We start from the raw sequence: 19,031 nt of genomic DNA on the forward strand, positions 1-19,031 counted from the left end.
TGTGTGTGTGTGTGTGTGTGTGTGTGTGTGTGTGTTTACATGCAGACTTTCCCTTGTGACAGCTGATTTGGTTTGGAATCCATCTTAGTCAGGAAATTTGGAGAAAATTCTATCATGTCGTTGGAGTTATTTTGATTTACAACACTGCAAATAAAATCATCTCCCCTCCAAAAAGCCTCCTCTTCAACTTTGTACTCAAGTTGTCTCCTCATCAGGCACCACAGGATCCAGTAGGTTCAGTCAAAACAGTCATTAGAGATTGAAAAAATGTCCATCAAAGACAAAATAAGGCTTCAAATAGGTTTCCAATTTTATTTGATGTTGACACATTTAGTCCATTTAATATCAGGACTGCTCCCAGATCAGCTCCATGACCTCATCCCTGCACCAGAGTACCGCCCAAGTTCATCAAGGATGGCCAACATGAGCAGTTCTAGATTCACCTCCATCTTTGGAGGCTGTTGAATTTCCTCCTGAGGACCGTCAGGCTGTTTCCTTACTTTGCTGTGACCCAACAGCAGACAGCAACAAGGACTGTGGTGCACTTGGTGATTGGATGCACTGAAGTCACGTGACTGAAGTCATCCAGTCATGTGACTGAAGTCATCCAGTCATGTCAGTGATGTCACTCTGCAGGACTGTCATTGCCGTCTCATTCTAGAAAAGAATCCAGACTCCACCTGTGGCTCCATGATAACTGATGGACCTCTGGTTGGAGGCTGGACGATGATGTTTGGTCTGGGGGGGTTAAGATGGTGGGGCTGTTTCAGCTCTAGTGCTGAAGGCTTTCTCCATGACAGTCAGACTCTCCTCTGTCCTTCATGGTCCCTCAAATGTGCAGTGTGGACCTCACACACTGAATTTAGCCTGAAAACTGTTCATGAACAGCAGGAGACTCAGAGTCTCTGTGGCACTCGGCTGTTCACAGAGAGGCTGGTGGTTGGAGCCCCCCAGGGACCAGGACCAGGCTCTACTGGTGCTGAGGACTCTGTTGATCAGCTGCTGAGTTGCTACTTGATGTCAACATTGGTCTGTTTCATCCTGAGTAGTTTGATCCTAGCAGAGTCGCTGCATCGATGATCTGAATGTGGACGGACAGATTGACCCTCCACAGCAGACGCCTGTCACAGATCTCTGGATGAGACACTTTGAGGTAAAGCCAGGTTCTGCCAGTCCCACTCACATGTTTCAATCACATGTTCAGAGATGGGTTTGTTGTTCCTGAATCCATTTCTTATTTTCTGATCACCTTGTGGATTGTTCATCATTCTCCTCATCACCATACTTTAGGTTGCAGTACGAACACCTGAGTTAGTCTGGGGTTGCAGGAATCATACAGCATCCAAATAATAGCAGGCTGAAACATTTATTTAAAAGAGTTTAACATGGTTACACACACACACACACACACACACACACACACACACACACGTTTCCAGTCATGTCATTGTGGGTTCATTTCATCAAGGCTCACAAACGGGGGAGGGTAACTTCACACACTCGTACGTTTCAGGTCTGACCTGAGTGGGGTCCTTCCACGTGGTTCTGACTCAAGGTGTTTCTATGACACTGTGGCAACACCTGGCATCAGCTCAACTTTGACTTTTACACTTCTAACTGTACGCTGTGTGAGCTGTTCCATGTTTTAAAGCCATATTTCCAGTGTGGCCCACTGCAAATCTTTGGAATGGCTCATGCCAGTTGCTGACGCCTCAGAACAACTGTGCTGTGATCTCAGTTTGAAGTTCTGTGCCATTGGAGAACCTGTCTTACCACGAGGTCCCCTTGTTAGCCTGTGAATGTCTCCACCTACAGCGATGACTTCTGTCAGCTCCAAGTGTCTTCTTGTCTGGCATCTGAATTTCAGGTGAGAGACCCTCTGACTCCTGCAGCAGCAGTAGAGACAGAGGAGCCCTGAAGCTCAGAGGTTCCATGAGGGATCAAAGCCAGACGAGACGGCCACAAAGGTAGCAGGATATTGTGGACTCAGTCGTCACCACTAATCTGTGTTGACAGTATTTAATGACATTCTGCTGCCAAAAACAGATCATGATTCTATACATTTGAGAGGCCTCACAGTTCAGGTTTCAGGTCTGTATCCACTGTAGAGGCCAAATGAGAGCAAAAGAGCAACAGGGTCAAAGGTCAACAGGCCTCGTGTCTCAGCCAGGCCTCAAAGGGTTAAGTGAGCCTTTTGGAGCTCCTTTGAAAAAAGGCCTGTCACCAATCTTGTTCAGGACCAACATGAAGAAGGATCTTTGGAACATTTTCACATCTTTAAGACCGCCTTGACTCCTTTTTATAGCAGGAGTCACTGAACAGCACAAAGCTGCTATTGCAGCCATCAGGCCTCATTTCTGATCAGTTATTATTGTTGAAACAAAGCTGAATATCAATTATTGATTTTTATTGTCATCATTTTGAACACCTGATGAGAGAAACACAATAAAAACATTTGAAAAGGAAGGATCAGAGTGTTGTTGTACTGCAATACTACAGTACAGCATCAGAGACACTCAGTTATTGATTGCCTGAATGATTGATTTCCCCAGAAGAGGAACAGCTTTGTTGGAGCAGTAAAAATACACACATCAGAACGACAAAGTTACATTGGAAAAGAAACTACATGACATTACCAGCACAACATCTGAAGAACAGTTAGGATCAATTTAACTGGTCAGATAGTTAGGATTTCTTGAATGATATCCTTGATGAACCCAGACATCAGAGTGGTTTGTTCCCCTCAATCATAAATCTGTAAATACAGCGTGAAGTGATGGAACTAAAAGGCCACCTCTGAGTGCAGGAGTGAGCCTCTGTGACGGATGTGACGTCAGCAGACCGCCATTAGTTTGAGTCATTGTTTATATTCTTAATGCTGATTGGTCGATCTATAATGGTGACAAATGGACTTTGTAGGTAGAATAAACATCCAGAAATTAAATGAATTTGTAGATTGTCTTATTAATCAAAAGATGAAGTATTAAAAATATTTGTTTTTTTTCCTCGGAGTGAGCGACAACTACCGGATTTTCTCACAGAAGACAAACCAAACAAACAAACAAACCAAAGATTATACACAAGAACTGAGCGAAGATTATGAAAACAAAATGCATATTTCTCGCTAGAAATGTCATCAGAATGCTTTATTAAATCAAAATTATCTTGGAAGAAGGCACTTTCCTCCGAAAATGACAGGAGCGGCGGCCATGTTTTTGTTTTGAGAGGCCCGCATGAAAGAGTCACATGAGGGAAGGGGGTATGGGGTCATGGGGGGTCCAGATCCAGACACTAAAACTACAAGTAGAAACAAGAAGAAATACTAAAATCTTTGGAAAGATACTACAAGGTTGTATACACATTATTATATACACTACTATTCTCATTGACTCCTAAAGAGGGACAGGAAACATTAGAATGTGGATCAGATCAGCTGATTTCAGTGTTGAGTCCATCCCTCCATCCACTTTCTGTTCTTAACCTTTAAGGGTCATGGAGGGGGGGGGGGCGATCCCAGGTGACATTGTTCAAGAGGCAGGGTTCACCCTGGACAGGTCACCAGTCCATCAGGAGAAATGAGGTGGTCGGTATCATGCAACCTAAACTAAAACATTAGTCAGGTCAAATTCAGTTTAAAGCAAGAGTCTCCAGATCAAAGTCAGAATTCCTGATGATGTCATCAGGGCTTTGACAGTAGCTAGAATTCTGTCTTTGATCTCAGGAGGACATGAAAGAAACACAATTGAGGAAAGTAGAAGAGAGCTTGGCAGCATGATGGTGCAGTGGTGAGCACTGTGGCCTCACAGCAAGAAGGTTCTGGGTTTGAGTCCAGGCTCGGGTGGGGAATCTTTCTGTGTAGAGCCTGCATGTTCTCCCCATGAATGCGTGGGTTCTCTCTGGTACTCCGGCTCCTTCCCACTGTCCAAAGACATGTAATTGGGGACGAGGCTGATTGGACACTCTAAATTGACCGTAGGTATGAATGTGAGTGTGAATGGTTGTTCGTCTCTGTATGCTGACCCTGTGATGGACTGGTGACCTGTCCAGGGTGAACCCCGCCTCTGGCCTGGAGATGCTGGGATAGGCTCCAGACCCCTCGACCATCAATGTAGGTGTTTTGTTAATTGCATGCCACATGAAATTATTGTTGGTCAGTTTTCTAGCAACTGTCTCACAGTGGCGAGACAAGAACACTTCTACTTTTGATGATGACAGTTTGTTCAACACTAAACTTTATCCAGTACCATGTTGTCAAACACTGGAACCTCCACAGCACCTGAACAGGGACTTGAACCCTGGACCCTCAGATTAAAAGTCTGATGCTCTATCGTCTGAGCTCCTCAGGCTCTTTCTACAGCATTGAGACAGGAACAGAAACACCTGTCAAGGTCAAACTGATGCTTTCTTGACTTGTTCAGTCCTCCATGTTGAAGTCCACCATGCTTTTGATTGGCTCTGATTCTCTGTGGCAAAATCCAACAAGAGGCTCCAAAAATGTCCTGAATGTCACAAGAATGCACAGGACAAGATGTTAGTTTCCTTCATGTCTGCAGTTCCTCCACTGGAAAGTAAAGTCAATGCTGCTCCTCTGCTGAAACCTGGGATCGGACCAGGGACCTTTAGATCTTCAGTCTAAGGCTCTCCCAACTGAGCTGGTTCAGTTCTGAGTGAGGGCCCTGCTTCTCTCATTTATAATCTCCTCCACTCTCACTGGACCTTAGAGAGGATTGGAGCTTCTGAAGTCCTGACACATTGAACAGTTCTCCAGGACCATTTTTGATGAAGGTCTGGATCACACCAGCCTTTTTTGTTTGTCTTCTTGCACCACCGTGCCGCCCCTACTAGTCGTCTACATATCAGTGTTCTCAGTGTTGCACGAACATTCACATCAGTATTGTGCTAATATTTTATTTCCTGGCTCTTCAATCCTCCTATTATGAAGTTGATTGCTTCAGCGACCAGGAGACGTTATCATTGGCAGCTAGTTTGCTATTATTGCTGCTGCTGTTGTTGGTTGTGTGTCTGTCTTCCATCCCCCTGTCCCTCTGTCTTTCTCTCTGCTTGTCTTTCACCCTCATCTTGTTCCCATCTTTTTGTCATTCTCTCCCTCCTTTCTCTCTGTCTTTTGTCTTTCCTTCTCTATATTTGTCTTCTGCTGTCTGTCCTGTCCTGCTCTCTTTCAACAACCAACCAGTCAAAGCAGACGTCCGGTTAAAAAAATATGATAAAAGAACTCTTGGTTTGATTTGGCTTGAGACATGAAGAAGATAGGATTGTTTTCCTTTCATTTTAGAAGCTTTTCCAGATTCATGAAAAGATCATCAATCAGTGCAGTATTTCAGACAGACTTCTGGTCCGTGAGGACGAGGAATCCAGCACAGATCCACAGAACTCCAACTGCCATCTTTGATGGTTCCTTTACAGTCTGTAGGGTGGAGAGATCCTCCTGAGTCTGGCTTGGAATGTTTGTCTGTGGATGTGTTGGCCCTGTGATGGACTGGTGACCTGTCCAGGGTGAACACGGCCTGTTGCCCAAAAGCTGCTGGGATAGGCTCCACCCCCTCATGACCCTGAACAGGATAAGCAGAAGACAATGGACAGAAGTCCTGACACATTAAACAGTTCTCCAGGACCATTTTTGATGGATGTCTGGATCACACCAGCCTTTTTTGTTTGTCTTCTTCCAGTGTCCTCAACATTGTGTGAGCCAATAATTCCACATCTGTACCAGACACACCTCTGGTTGGTGGGTTGATGGATCTTTCTGTTCTAACAGTGTCTTTTATCTTGCTTTTATCTTTTCTTTGTATCTGCATTCTGTGGTGCACGGTGGCTCTGGAAGAGCGCTCTAACTATTGTCACTGTACCCCCCCCCCCTACAACGAAAATAAAAGATTCTGATTCTGATTCTGACACACACACACACACACACACACACACACACACACACACGTGTATCAACATGATGTTCCGAATGTTTCACTGTCTGTGGTTGTCCAGCTCTCCTTGCCTCTTCACTGTCATTGTCAGAACTCGGAGCAGTCTTCCTCTCCAGGTGATGTCTCTGAGTGACGATGATTGCTGTCTGTTCAACCAGCTTCATTTGTTGATATCTGAGAAGGACTGAAGACAGCAAAGTGTGCTGATTGGCCAACAACCCCTCACAGGTCAAACTTCACTGCTCTGAGGCGGACCAGTTTACTGTAACAGTGGTGGCACCATCCACTGCTGGCGCTCTCTTCAGTGCTTCTTGTTTCTGCCCTTTGTGTGTGAGCTCCTAGAGCAGCTGGTCCGGCTCCTCCCCCTTTTGTTTTCTATTCCTCTAATTTATTTTTTGATTTTCTATTTTTGTAATTCATCATCGATCTCGGCTCACGGTCGCTACACTCTTGACCTCCTGTGAGCCTTGAAGAGAGAGAAGCCACCTTTGTGTCGGAGAAGAGCAGCTTAGTCCAGGCAGCCAGCAGCCTGAGACCAGAGGGTAGCCCATCAACGCGCTTCCCTTCTTCATCGAGCGAATCTCAGCGGGAGCCACGGTCGACGAGGTGGAGGCTTTGGAGGCTGTCCTCCCACCAGTTCGTTGGAGAGGCGTCGTACATCGATGGGAGAATCCAGCTGAGAACGTAAGCCGGTTACGTTGGTTTTCACCGATTCAGGCCTGGACTCCTGTCTCGCTGCCAAACTCCGCCTGACTCCGTAGAGCTGGTCAGCCTCCACTCAGTCCTCTTCATTTGGTTGGAGGTCACTATCGTTCATCCTACACACCTTTCCACCTGCCTCTTAGCCGTCTACTTGAAGCTCAGATAAATCCAGGCTAATTCATACCTGCTACTCAATATGGGCCTAAATTACTCTGCTGGAATTATCACTCTGTCTTAAGGGTTTTCTTAATTGTGTTAAATCCTCTTTAATTTCCAAGAAGTCTTCCAACTCACTCATTCATGCAAGCCACTGATCCACAAGACCTCATTGATGAGCTTCAACCTGAGACTGATTGTTTCTCATTGGACGAGACACCCATTCAATGAGACTCATTGTCAGTCCATTGAAATCTACTGGTGTTCCTGGTGAGTTGATTTAACAACATGAGCTGACAGAATCTACGTTCAGGTAGGAACCACCACATCCAGGGGTCTGGACCTTTGAGCAGGCAGAGCCATCAAAGTAGCAGACTAAGCTAACAGACATTAGCATTGAGAAGAAACTGATACCTGAGCCTACTTTTGGGTCTGGTCAGGTGATGACACAATAATATAACATCATTGTCAGACTGACGCCTGCTCAACAATGACCAAACGCCGCCCTATTGCATTGTGGGAAATTTCTGCTTGGCTCGCGTCCATCAAAACACACAAAGAAATTTCTCCAGAATCAGGATTGACACTGGATACAATTGATTCCACACTGGTTTTTCATTCTGAGTCGAGTGCAGGTGTGGAATTTCAGACAAAGTCTGTGTTTGTGTTGTTTATTCAGTGATTTTTCTTACAATTCCCAATCAAAGCCCCACATTGCTAATGAACTCAAAATGATGCTAACAGTAATGTAGTGATAGTTGCGAATAAACTAAGTGATGCTGACAGTCATGTGGTTAGAGTTTCGATTAACCTCAAAGTGATGCTGACAGTGATGTAGTAAGAGTTGCTTCGAACCTCAAAGTAATGCGACAGTGATTTCAGAAGAATTGCTAATGATCTCAAAATGATGCGACAGTGATGTCGTAAGAATTGCTAATAAACTCAAAACGATGCAAACAGGAATGTAGTGATAGTTGCTAATAAACTCAGTGATGCTGACAGTAATGTAGTAAGAGTTGCTAAAAACCACAAAATAATGCGACTGTTATGTCGGAAGAATTGCTCATGATCTCAAAATGATGCGACGGTAATCTAGTAAGAGCTGCTAATAAATTCAAAATGATGCTAACAGTAATGTAGTGAAAGTTTCGAATAACCTCAAAGTGATGCTGACAGTCATGTGGTTAGAGTTTCGAGTAACCTAAAAATGATGTGGACAGTAATGTATTAAGAGTTGCTAATAACCTCAAAATAATGCGACAGTGATTTCAGAAGAATTGCTAATGAACTCAAAATGATGCTAACAGTAATGTAGTGATAGTTGCTAATAAACTCAGTGATACTTACAGTAATGTAGTAAGTGTTTCGAACTCCCTCAAAATGATGCTGACAGTCATGTAGTAAGAGTTGCTACGAAACTCAAAATAATGCGACAGTGATGTCGGAAGAGTTGCTAATGAACTCAAAATGATGCTACAGTGATGTAGTAAGAGATGCTAAAAAACTAAAAATGATGCTGACGGTAATGTAGGAAGAGTTGAAACTAACGTTAAAATGATGCTACACTGATGTCATAAGAATTAATAATAAACTCAAAATGATGCTGACAGTAATGTAGTAAGTGTTTCGAACTACCTCAAAGTGATGCTGACAGTCATGTAGTAAGAGTTGCTACGAACCTCAAAATAATGCGACAGTGATGTTGGAAGAATTGCTAAAGATCTCAAAATGATGCTAACTGTAATGGAATGAAAGTTTCGAATGGCCTCAAAGTGATGCTGACAGTCAAATAGTAAGAGTTGCTACAAAACTCAAAATAATGCGACAGCGATGTCGGAAGAATTGCTAATGAACTCAAACTGATGCTGACGGAAATCTAGTAAGAGCTGCTAATGATCTCAAAATGATGCTACAGTGATGTAGTAAGAATTGCTAATGAACTCAAAATAATGCCAACAGTAATGTAGCGATAGTTGCTAATAAACTCAGTGATGCTTACAGTAATGTAGTAAGTGTTGCTACGAACCTCAAAATAATGCGACAGTAATGTAGCAAGAGTTGCTACGAACCTCAAAATAATGCGACAGTGATGTCGGAAGAACTGCTAAGGAACTCAAAATGATGCTAACTATAATGTAGTGAAAGTTTCGAATAACCTCAAAGTGATGCTGACAGTCACCTGGTTAGAGTTGCGAGTAACCTAAAAATGATGCTGAGAGTAATGTAGTAAGAGTTGCTAATAACCTCAAAATAATGCTACAGTGATGTCGAAAGAATTGCTAATGAATTCAAGAATGATGCTGACAGTAATGTAGTGATAGTTGCGAATAAACTCAAAGTGATGCTGACAGTAATTTATTAAGAGTTGCTACAAACCTTAAAATAATGACACAGTAATGTAGGAAGAGTTGCTATGAAACTAAAAATAATGCGACAGTGATGTAAGAAGAATTGCTAATGATCTCAAAATGATGCGACAGTGATGTCGTAAGAATTGAGAGTCTGGGTTTTCCAAGTTGATCTCCTCCCACGCATGAATTCTCTGGTATCATTCCACTTACTGCGAAGACGAGCCGTGGATGTATTGTCCTGAGCCCAGGGCTTGTCAGATACCATGACCCTCAACTATATGTGGCATAAACCCTGCCCTCTTCATTTAGGGCTGGAAGGTGTGAGAGATACTGGGAGCTCATCGAGGCTACGTCCTCCGCGGTCTCCTCAGGTTGGCCAGCACAAGAGGAGACCTCCAACTGGCCGGGACAGGCGGTCACCGTTGTTGTTGTTGCCGCCGTGGTCGGCCTTTCTTTCTTTCTTTCCTTTTTTCACACGATCACAGGGGAGAGCGCGGACGCAGTCCCCCACTGTCAGAAATTATGCAGTTGAGATTCCCACATTTGGGGAATTCACCAGGGTCAGCACAGCCCCAGTGCAATGGCTGAGCCTCACCCGGGGAGAACCACCTTGCTGATCATGGTATCTCCCCTGCCAGGTAAGTATGACTCGCTGAGCTTAGGAACAGACATGAGCTCCAGGGACACAGCCTTCTGACTGACAGGCAGGGAGGCCGACACAGCGCCTGATCTTTCCTACCTTGTGCCAATCTGCCGCGTGCGCAGCCCCCTTTGTTTCTCACAACGATGCCGGATGTCGGATATCCCAAGCCCGGGAAGCTCAGGCACATTGAAGGTTCAGGTCTTTCAGAGTGCATTCCAAAGCCTTTTGGGAAAGGCTCCGAGAGCAGTGCCGTCAGCGGACCTCCATCCTTATCTGGAGTGCAAACGGAGCCACAACTTGACGCCCAGCGGCAGCGCGGGCGGAAATCCAGCCCCGGCCTCATGTGCAGCACTCGAGAGTTGGCCTGAAGAGCACGGGATTTGCTCCTGACAAAAGGGGAGGGGCCCGCACTGTTCCTGGAAGGCCATTGCGGCCGCAGGCTGAGGAAAAGCTGCAGTGCAGGAGGAGAACCCTGGTCCGGCTTTGGGTGGAGCAGGTGAGCGAGTGCCTGGCGGAGGCTTGTTTTATTTCCGACGAGAAATGCGGGGCATTGCTCCACTCCTGGAAACACTGCAAAACCAGGTTGATGCGTGGAAAGGACGGAGCAAGCTCCCAATCCATCTCCCTGTTCCAAAAAGCAATTTAATATATGGCTCCTGGATAGGGAACGTACCAGATATTAAACTGATAAGAACAGATACTACACTTGATCTTAGCCAAAAGGCCGAGAAGCGATGCCTGTCAGCCACCCGACGTGAGAGCCAGCACCCCCGGTACAGCCAATCCCGGCCGCGGCTGTGGGCAGGAACTGCAACATTTTGGGTGGCGACACAAAATGCAGTGCCATAAACACTACATCTGGCACACTGGTTGTCCCCACTGCTATCCAAAGCAAAGGCAATCGGTGCCTTCACCCTGCTATGCTAGTGGGGCGACTCAAAGTAAAACAAAGCGGTGTTCAAAGCCACAAGCCAGCGACTCATCCTGGAGTCGGGGTTTTCCAAGTTGATCTCCTCCCACGCATGAATTCTCTGGTATCATTCCACTTACTGCGAAGACGAGCCGTGGATGTATTGTCCTGAGCTCAGGGCTTGTCAGATTCCATGACCCTCAACTAAATGTGGCAGAAACCCTGCCCTCTTCATTTAGGGCTGGAAGGTGTGAGAGATACTGGGAGCTCATCGAGGCTACGTCCTCCGCGGTCTCCTCAGGCTGGCCAGCACAAGAGGAGACCGCCAACTGGCCGGGACAGGCGGTCACCGTTGTTGTTGTTGCCGCCGTGGTCGGCCTTTCTTTCTTTCTTTCCTTTTTTCACACGATCACAGGGGAGAGCGCGGACGCAGTCCCCCACAGTCAGAAATTATGCAGTTGAGATTCCCACATTTGGGGAATTCACCAGGGTCAGCACAGCCCCAGTGCAATGGCTGAGCCTCACCCGGGGAGAACCACCTTGCTGATCATGGTATCTCCCCTGCCAGGTAAGTATGACTCGCTGAGCTTAGGAACAGACATGAGCTCCAGGGACACAGCCTTCTGACTGACAGGCAGGGAGGCCGACACAGCGCCTGATCTTTCCTACCTTGTGCCAATCTGCCGCGTGCGCAGCCCCCTTTGTTTCTCACAACGATGCCGGATGTCGGATATCCCAAGCCCGGGAAGCTCAGGCACATTGAAGGTTCAGGTCTTTCAGAGTGCATTCCAAAGCCTTTTGGGAAAGGCTCCGAGAGCAGTGCCGTCAGCGGACCTCCATCCTTATCTGGAGTGCAAACGGAGCCACAACTTGACGCCCAGCGGCAGCGCGGGCGGAAATCCAGCCCCGGCCTCATGTGCAGCACTCGAGAGTTGGCCTGAAGAGCACGGGATTTGCTCCTGACAAAAGGGGAGGGGCCCGCACTGTTCCTGGAAGGCCATTGCGGCCGCAGGCTGAGGAAAAGCTGCAGTGCAGGAGGAGAACCCTGGTCCGGCCTTGGGTGGAGCAGGTGAGCGAGTGCCTGGCGGAGGCTTGTTTTATTTCCGACGAGAAATGCGGGGCATTGCACCACTCCTGGAAACACTGCAATACCAGGTTGATGCGTGGAAAGGACGGAGCAAGCTCCCGTTCCATCTCCCTGTTCCAAAAAGCAATTTAATATATGGTTCCCGGATGGGGAACGTACCAGATATTAAACTGATAAGAACAGATACTACACTTGATCTTAGCCAAAAGGCCGAGAAGCGATGCCTGTCAGCCACCCGACGTGAGAGCCAGCACCCCCGGTACAGCCAATCCCGGCCGCGGCTGTGGGCAGGAACTGCAACATTTTGGGTGGCGACACAAAATGCAGTGCCATAAACACTACATCTGGCACACTGGTTGTCCCCACTGCTTTCCAAAGCAAAGGCAATCGGTGCCTTCACCCTGCTATGCTAGTGGGGCGACTCAAAGTAAAACAAAGCGGTGTTCAAAGCCACAAGCCAGCGACTCATCCTGGAGTCGGGGTTTTCCAAGTTGATCTCCTCCCACGCATGAATTCTCTGGTATCATTCCACTTACTGCGAAGACGAGCCGTGGATGTATTGTCCTGAGCCCAGGGCTTGTCAGATACCATGACCCTCAACTAAATGTGGCAGAAACCCTGCCCTCTTCATTTAGGGCTGGAAGGTGTGAGAGATACTGGGAGCTCATCGAGGCTACGTCCTCCGCGGTCTCCTCAGGCTGGCCAGCACAAGAGGAGACCGCCAACTGGCCGGGACAGGCGGTCACCGTTGTTGTTGTTGCCGCCGTGGTCGGCCTTTCTTTCTTTCTTTCCTTTTTTCACACGATCACAGGGGAGAGCGCGGACGCAGTCCCCCACTGTCAGAAATTATGCAGTTGAGACTCCCACATTTGGGGAATTCACCAGGGTATCCAAAGCCCGGGAAGCTCGGCCAATGCCGTTTTCAAGGCTCACCTTGTCGCTCGGTGAACCAGCGTGGCCTCGAGCCGCATTAGAATTGCTAATGAACTCAAAATGATGCTAAAAGTAATGTTGTGAAAGTTTCGAATAACCTCAAAGTAATGCTGACAGTCATGTAGTAAGAGTTTCTATGAACTTCAAAATAATGCGACAATGATGTCGGAAGAATTGCTAATAATCTCAAAATAATGCGACAGTGATGTCGGAAGAATTGCTAATGAACTCAAAATGATGCTGACGGTAATTTTGGAAAAGTTGAAACTAACCTCAAATTGATAATACAGTGATGTCGTAAGAATTGCTAATGAACTCAAAATGATGCTGACGGTAATTTTGGAAAAGTTGAAACTAACCTCAAATTGATAATACAGTGATGTCGTAAGAATTGCTAATAAACTCAAAATGATGCTGACAGTCATGTAGTAAGAGTTGCTACTAACCTCAAAATAATGCAACAGTAATGTTGTAAGAATTGCTAATGAACTCAAAATGATGCTGACAGTAATCTAGTGAGAGCTGCTAATAACCTCAAAATGATTCTGACAGTAATGTAGTAAGACCTGCTAGTAACGTCAAAATAATGCAACAGTAAAGTAGAAAGAGTTGCTACGAACCTCAAAATAATGCGATAGTGATGTCGGAAGAATTGCTAATGATCTCAAAATGATGCGACAGTGATGTAGTAAGAATTGCTAATGAACTCAAAATGATGCTAACAGTAATGGAATGAAAGTTTTGAATAACCTAAAAGTGATGCTGACAGTAATGTAGTAAAAGTTGCTACGAACCTCAAAATATTGCGACAGTGATGTCGGAAGAATTGCTAATAAACTCAAAATGATGCTAACAGTAATGTAGTGATAGTTGCTAATTAACTCAGTGATGCTTAAAGTAATGTAGTAAGTGTTTCGAACAACCTCAAAGTGATGCTGACAGTCAGTTAGAAAGAGTTGCTTAAAATAATGCAACAGTAATGTAGTAAGAGTTGCTAACAACCTCAAAATAATGCGACAGTGATGTCAGAAGAATTGGTAATAACCTCAAAATGATGCTGAAATTGATGTCGTCAGAATTGCTCATGAACTCAAGATGATGCTAACAGTAATGTAGTGATAGTTGCTAATAAACTCACTGGTGCTTAAAGTAATGTAGTCAGTGTTTTTAACAACCTCAAAGTGATGCTGACAGTCATGTAGTAAGAGTTGCTATGAAACTCAAAATAATGCTACTGTGATGTCGTAAGAATTGCTAATAAACTCAAAATGATACTAACAGTAATGTAGTGAAAGTTTCGAATAACCTCAAAGTGATGCTGACAGTCATGTGGTTAGAGCTGCGAGTAACCTAAAAATGATGATGACAGTGATGTCGTAAGAATTGCTGTTGAACTCAAAACGATGCTAACAGTCACGTGGTGATAGATGCTAATAAACTCAGTGATGCTGACAGTAATGTAGTAATAGTTGCTAATAACCTCAAAATGATGCGACAGTGATGTCGTAAGAATTGCTAATGAACTCAAAATGATGCGACAGTGATGTCAGAAGAATTGCAAATGAACTCAAAATGATGCTGACGGTGATGTAGTAAGAGTTGCTAAAAAACTCAAAATAATGCGAAAGTGATGTCGTAAGAATTGCTAATAAACTCAAAATAATACTGACATTATTGTTGTAATAGTTGCTACGAACCTCAAAATGATGCTACAGTGAGGTCGTAAAGATTGCTAATAAACTCAAAATGATGCTACAGTGATGTAGGAAGAATTGTTAATGAATTAAAGAATGATGCTGATGGTAATGTTGTGAGAGTTGCGAAAAACCTCAATATGATGATTACAATAATGTCGTAAGAATTCCTAATGAACTCAAAATGATGCTACAGTGATGTTCTAAGGATTGCTAACAAACTCAAAGTGATGCTGACAGTAATGTAGTGAAAGTTTCGAATAACCTCAAAGTGATGCTGACAGTCTTGTAGTAATATTTGCTACGAACCTCAAAACGATGCTACAGTGATGTAGGAAGAGTTGCCAACGACCTCAAAAACAATGCTACAGGGATGTAGGAAGAGTGCTAATAACCTCAAAATAATGCGACAGAGATGTCGTAAGAATTGCTAATGAAATCAAAATAATGCTAACAGTAATGCAGTGAAAGATTCGAATAACCTCAATGATAATAATGAACTCAAAATGATGCTGACAGTGATGTAATGAGAGTATCTACTAATTTCAAAAAGATGCGAAAGTGATGTCATGAGAGTTGCTTCTAACCTAATAAATGATGCGAAAGTGATGTGGTGAGAGTTGCTACTATCCTCAAAATGATGCTACAGTGATGTAGTGAGAGTTGCTTAAAACCTTAAAATGATGCTGACAGTCATGTAGTGAGAGTTGCTACTATCCTCCAAATGATGCTACAGTGATGGAGTGAGAGTTGCTTAAAATTTCAAAATAATGCGACAGTGATGTGGTGAGATTTGCTTCTGTCACGACCCGGCTCAGAAATCGTGACATCGAAGGAGGGAGACGCAGACTAAACGTGACACACAACTAATAATTTATTATTAGTAACGCAAAATCAACACAAGGCAAACCATAACGTACAGTGGAGTGTGGTTATCAGTAGTGTCAGTGGTGAGTGCGAGTGTGTGCATGAGTGTACAGGGGGTGTATGTGTGCGGTGTGATGGATGCAGAGAACTAAACAAGACATAACTCAAGAAACACAACCATCGCTCCGACGTGGGCCAGGAGGAGTGAGCGAGAGACAACCGGCCAGGTTGATCGCCTGCTTTATAGCTGGGAGACGCAGGGCCCAGGTGCTCCCAATTAGTCAGCAGCTCCGCCCCATGAAGCTCGAACCTGAGAAGGGAAGGAAGTCAAAAATAATCCAACGCCCCCATGCCCGTGACCATGGGGACGTGACACTACGAACCTCAATATGATGCTCCAGTAATGTAGTGAGAGTTGCTACTAATCTAAGAAATGATGCTCCAGTGATGTAAAAAGAATTGCTACAAACCTAAGAAATGATGCAACAGTGATTTAGTGAGAGTTGCTTAAAACCTCAAAATGATGCTACAGTGATGTAGTGAGAGTTGCTACGAAGCTCAAAATGATGCTACAGTGATGTCGTAAGAGTTGCTAAAAATCTCAAAATGATGCTACAGTGATGTAGTGAGAGTTGCTACGAAGCTCAAAATGATGCTACAGTGATGTCGTAAGAGTTGCTAAAAATCTCAAAATGATGCTTCAGTGATGTTGTGAGAGTTGCTAAAAACCTTAAAATGATGCTGACAGTCATGAAGTGAGAGTTGCTACTTTCCTCAAAATGATGCTACAGTGATGTAGTAAGAGTTGCTAAAAATCTCAAAATGATTCTTCAGTGATGTGGTGAGAGTTGCTAAAAACCTCAAAATGATGCTACAGTAATGTAGTGAGAGTTGCTTAAAACCTCAAAATGATGCTACAGTAATGGAGTGAGAGTTGCTACGAACCTCAAAATGATGCTACAGTAATGTAGGAAGAGTTGCGAAAAACCTCAAAATGATGCTACAGTGATGTAGTGAGAGTTGCTACGAACCTCAAAATGATGCTACAGTGATGTGGTGAGAGTTGCGAAAAACCTCAAAATGATGCTACAGTAATGTAGTGAGAGTTGCTACTAACCTCAAAATGATGCTACAGTAATGTAGTGAGAGTTGCTACGAACCTCAAAATGATGCTACAGTGATGTGGTGAGAGTTGCGAAAAACCTCAAAATGATGCTACAGTAATGTAGTGAGAGTTGCTAAAAACCTTAAAATGATGCTGACAGTCATTTAGTGAGAGTTGCTACTATCCTCCAAATGATGCTACAGTGATGTAGTGAGAGTTGCTACTATCCTCCAAATGATGCTACAGTGATGTAGTGAGAGTTGCTACTATCCTCAAAATGATGCTACAGTTATGTAGTGAGAGTTGCTTAAAATCTATGAATGATGCTACAGTGATGTAGTGAGAGTTGCTACGAACGTCAAAATGATGCTCCAGTGATGTGGTAAGAGTTGCTAAAAATCTCAAAATGATGCTGTAAGTAATGAAGTGAGACTTGCTAAAACCCTAAAAATGATACTGACAGTAGTGTCGTGACAGTTTCTGCTTAACTCAAAATAAAGCTACAGTAATGTAGTGAGAGTTGCTACAAACCTCAAAATGATGCCAAAGTGATGGAATGAGACTTGCTACTAACCTAAGAAATGATGCCACAGTGATGTGGTGAGAGTTGCAACTAATCTCAAAATGATGCCAAAGTGATGTCATGACAGCTGCTACGAACCTCAAAATGATGCTAAAGTCATTTAGTGAGAGTTGCTAAAAACCTAAAAATGATACTGACAGTAATGTAGTGTGAGTTTCTGTTAACTCAAAATAATGCTACAGTGATGTAGTGAGAGTTGCTACCAACCTCAAAATGATGCTGATAGTGATGTAGTGAGAGTTGCTAAAAATCTCAAAATGATGCTATCAGTAATGTTGTGACAGTTGCTAAAAACCTCAAACTGATGCTACAGTGATGTAGTGAGAGTTGCTACTAATCTCAAAATGATGCTGACACTCATGAAGTGGGAGTTTCAAAAATCCTCAAAATGATGCTGACAGTGATGTAATGAGAGTTGCGACTAACCTAAGAAATGATGCTCCAGTGATGTGGTGAGAGTTGCTACGAACCTCAAAATGATGATTATAGTAATGTATTGAGAGTTGCAACTCACCTAAAAATGATGCTACAGTGATGTAGTGAGAGTTGCTAAAAACCTAAGAAATGATGCAACAGTAATGTCGTGAGAGTTGCTACGATGCTCAAATGATGCTACAGTGATGTAATAAGAATTGCCACTAACCAAACAAATGATGCTACAGTGATGTAGTGAGAGTTGCGAAAAACCTCAAAATGATGCCACAATAATGTAGTGAGAGTTAAGACTAACCTCAAAATGATGCTGATAGTGATGTCATGAGAGTTGCTACGAACCTCAAAATGATGCTGAAGTGATGTAATGAGACTTGCTACTAACCTAAGAAAGGATGCTACAGTGATGTGGTGAGAGTTCTACGAACCTCAAAATGATGCTGACAGTAATGTAGTGAGAATTGCTACGAACCTTTAAATGATTCGACAGTGGTGTAGTAAGAGTTACTACTATCCTCAAAATGATGCTTCAGTGATGTAGTAAGAGTTGCTACTACCCTAAGAAATGATGCTCCAGTGATGTGGTGAGAGTTGCTAAAAACCTCAAAATGATGCTGACAGTAATGTAGTGAGAGTTTCTGCTAAACTCAAAATAAGGCTACAGTGATGTAGTGAGAGTTTCAACTATTCTCAAAATGATTCTTCAGTGATGTAGTGAGAGTTGCTACTAACCTCAAAATGATGTTACACTGATGTGGTGAGAGTTCTACGAACCTCAAAATGATGCTCAAGTGATGTAATTACAGTTGCTACTAATTTAAAAATGATGCTAAAGTGATGTAATGAGAGTTGCTCCGAACCTAAGAAATGATGCGACAGTGATGTAGTGAGAGTTTCTAGGATGCTCAAAATGATGCTGACAGTAATGTAGTGAGAGTTGCTTAAAACCTAAAAATTGATGCTAAAGTCATGGAGTGAGAGTTGCTACTATCCTCAAAATGATGCTAAAGTGATGTTGTGAAAGTTGCTATGTACCTAAGAAATGATGCTCCAGTGATGTGGTGAGAGTTGTTACCGACCTCAAAATGATGCTAGAGTGATGTCGTGAGAGTTGCTACTAACCTAAAAATGATGCTTACAGTGATGTCGTTAGAGATGCTACTATCCTCCAAAATGATGCTTCAGTAATGTAGTGAGAGTTGTTACTATCCTCAAAATGATGCTGAAAGTGATTAAGTGAGAGTTGCTACAAACCTCAAAATGATGCTGACAGTCATGTAGATAGAGTTGCTAAAAACCTCAAAAGGATGCTGACAGTAATGTAGTGAGAGTTGCTAAAAACCTGAAAATGATGCTACAGTGATGTAGTAAGAGTTGCTAAAAATCTCAAAATGATTCTTCAGTGATGTGGTGAGAGTTGCTAAAAACCTCAAAATGATGCTACAGTAATGTAGTGAGAGTTGCTTAAAACCTCAAAATGATGCTACAGTAATGGAGTGAGAGTTGCTACGAACCTCAAAATGATGCTACAGTAATGTAGGAAGAGTTGCGAAAAACCTCAAAATGATGCTACAGTGATGTAGTGAGAGTTGCTACGAACCTCAAAATGATGCTACAGTGATGTGGTGA

At 43.8% G+C, this 19,031-nt stretch overlaps 4 non-coding genes across 4 annotated transcripts; all 4 read right to left on the reverse strand.

The window, feature by feature from the left end:
* Positions 1-9,630: 9,630 nt before the first annotated feature.
* LOC147271761 (U1 spliceosomal RNA) lies at positions 9,631-9,794 on the reverse strand. Its single transcript, XR_015116618.1, has one exon. It is a non-coding gene; the product is annotated as a U1 spliceosomal RNA (small nuclear RNA).
* A 542-nt stretch (positions 9,795-10,336) lies between these two features.
* Positions 10,337-10,527, reverse strand: LOC147271762 (U2 spliceosomal RNA). Its single transcript, XR_015116446.1, has one exon. It is a non-coding gene; the product is annotated as a U2 spliceosomal RNA (small nuclear RNA).
* A 586-nt stretch (positions 10,528-11,113) lies between these two features.
* On the reverse strand, positions 11,114-11,277 carry LOC147271763 (U1 spliceosomal RNA). Its single transcript, XR_015116711.1, has one exon. It is a non-coding gene; the product is annotated as a U1 spliceosomal RNA (small nuclear RNA).
* Positions 11,278-11,819: 542 nt separating this feature from the next.
* LOC147271764 (U2 spliceosomal RNA) lies at positions 11,820-12,010 on the reverse strand. The gene has a single exon (XR_015117246.1). It is a non-coding gene; the product is annotated as a U2 spliceosomal RNA (small nuclear RNA).
* Between the last annotated feature and the right edge of the window lie 7,021 nt (positions 12,011-19,031).

Source organism: Aulostomus chinensis, chromosome 1 (genome assembly GCF_037954235.1).
Source record: "Aulostomus chinensis isolate RoL2024-O1b breed Wild chromosome 1, RoL_Achi_v1.0, whole genome shotgun sequence".
NCBI lineage: Eukaryota > Metazoa > Chordata > Actinopteri > Syngnathiformes > Aulostomidae > Aulostomus > Aulostomus chinensis.